Source organism: Marmota monax, unplaced genomic scaffold (genome assembly GCF_021218885.2).
Source record: "Marmota monax isolate L192 unplaced genomic scaffold, Marmota_monax_Labrador192_F-V1.1 WCK01_AAM20220418_F8-fsc00716, whole genome shotgun sequence".
NCBI classification, from domain to species: domain Eukaryota; kingdom Metazoa; phylum Chordata; class Mammalia; order Rodentia; family Sciuridae; genus Marmota; species Marmota monax.
The window spans coordinates 162,248-164,333 of NW_026692012.1; the positions used below are offsets into that span (position 1 = coordinate 162,248).

At 45.7% G+C, this 2,086-nt stretch overlaps 1 long non-coding RNA gene across 1 annotated transcript; it reads left to right on the forward strand.

The window, feature by feature from the left end:
* Positions 1-462: 462 nt before the first annotated feature.
* Positions 463-1,866, forward strand: LOC124097317 (uncharacterized). The gene is made up of 2 exons (XR_006853172.2): positions 463-759; positions 1,348-1,866. It is a non-coding gene; the product is annotated as an uncharacterized LOC124097317 (long non-coding RNA).
* The last annotated feature ends 220 nt before the right edge of the window (positions 1,867-2,086 follow it).

Genomic DNA, 2,086 nt, shown 5'->3' on the forward strand with positions numbered 1-2,086 from the left:
GTTCCTAGGTACCTATTTTTTATGCAGCTGAGGAGAGGGTGGTGAAGTATCCTGGGCTTCCTGTTCCTAGGCACCTCTGTCTATGCAGCCCACATTAATGAGCTCAGGCTATTTTGAGATCTTGTTTCTAAAGCTGTGTGACAGTGATGAGCCCACTCTCATGTTGCCCAAGATGGGATGATACCTTCAGTACAGCACCCCCTGGGAACAGAGCCATGGTCTGAGTAGTGACCCCAGGTGCATCTGGAGTGTGGAGACAGCAAGACCCAGAGATGAGCTTTGTGGGAGTTTATGTGCAAAGCTGAAAGCAATTCTGTTTATGAAAAGTTCTAAATTTTTTGCTGATAGTTCAATTAACTTCCCTAAGATGCATGCATTCTTAAATGGAGACCCAACAACTTTCTAATGAAGAAAGGGAGAACTCCAGCCCAAAGGCTCTTTGTATACTTGGCTTTCCTGACCCCCTGCCTCTGGCAAGTAGCAGCCTAATCTTGTGTCTGTAGGCACTGGGTGCTGACTATTGTGGCAAGGTTCTTGACTTGGGTGAGACTCTGATCCCTTAGACCCCTTGGTACTGGCTACTACTGTTTAGCTAATGGGAAAAGTTTGTTTTATTTCAAAGCAGAGCAGATAAATTCACAGAGGTGGACATTACAACATGCAGTGACTGTCTTTGGGAGAATGACAAGGCCAGGACTAAACCTTAGAATAATATTGACTGGAATGTAAAGATTGGTGCCCTCTGCAACCACTCTGAAGGTGCGTCCTGTCTCCACTCCCCCCTCAGCCTGCAAGGGCAGTGCTGGGCTGTGACTGACCTTGTTCCTTTCCCACATGGCAGGATTTCAGAGATGCCAGCTGTCATGGATGCTTTTCTCCAGCCCTCCACAAGTCACACACCTCAAGCCCCACTCCTACATGTGGCCACTGTGCTTATCTTTCTCTATGAACATGCTGTTGTTTAATGATATAGGGCCAAAGGAGTCAGCCATCCATCTTCGTTTGATTTTTGCTGACACAGGAGCTTCCCAGGCCAGGGCAAGGTCACCCAGGGGCTGTTAGCCCTTATTTGCATGCTTGTGCTCCTCCTAACCACCTTCTAGAAGTTACATCTGAAAGATTTGGGCCAATATCATGGGGCACAGCCGGGAACACCGCTTGGCTTTCTGCATGGATGTGTTTACTGTTCCCTATGCACATTTTGGGCTCCTGGATGTCACAACATGTTTCTGCTCTTTCTTCTGTGCTCTAAGATAGGCTTGAGTATGGAGGGCCCAGTTACAGAATGCCATGATACCACCTCACAATGCTTACAGTAATTTCAGTGTCACGTTGTGATTATTTCAGGGCCATTTTGAACCATGACTGGAGAGAATCGTGGCCCTCAGCACATTGGGATAGAAGCCATGAGCAGGAGCAGCAGAGCCGGAGAAGGAGCAAGCAGGCCAGACATAAAGGCCTGGTTCTGAAGTCAGAGTGCAGCAGAGAAGAGATGAAGAGGCTCAAGGAGAATGATGTGCAGAAGCTTTCTCCCTGTGAAATCCCGATCTCAGCAGCACATCTTCCACATAATGGCAGGGACCTGTCTGCTCAGCTCTGAGCTTTTGGTGGTGCATATTTTTGAAGTATTGGAGGAGAGATGAGTGAGGGAGGGAGGAAGAAACAGAACTTCCCCAATTCCACAGGAGTGATTGTGTGTTACTTATGTTACACCTTGCAAATTGAGTCTTCACAACAAAAGTCAGTGCCATTTCTAATCCTTTCTATACTGCATAAAATAGCTTTATATATTTCCCCAACATATGGTTTATGCTTTGCAAGTAGTAAAATTTATATATCTTGGTCTCTTTCCAAATCATGAACAAATATCATGCAATGGAGTTGACATTTTAGTCCAAAAAGTGTTCACAAATCAGTGTGGCTGCTGACTGAACCTTGTGATGTACAATGCAACTTTTCCCCAGCACAGGCAAGTCCCAAGTCACTATTGGACAGAGGAAAGGACAGGTATATGGTACCTTTCTCCATTAATAACCCTTTGTTTTTAGCCAAGTTTTCCCTGAAATTAAAGGCAGATACAAATGAA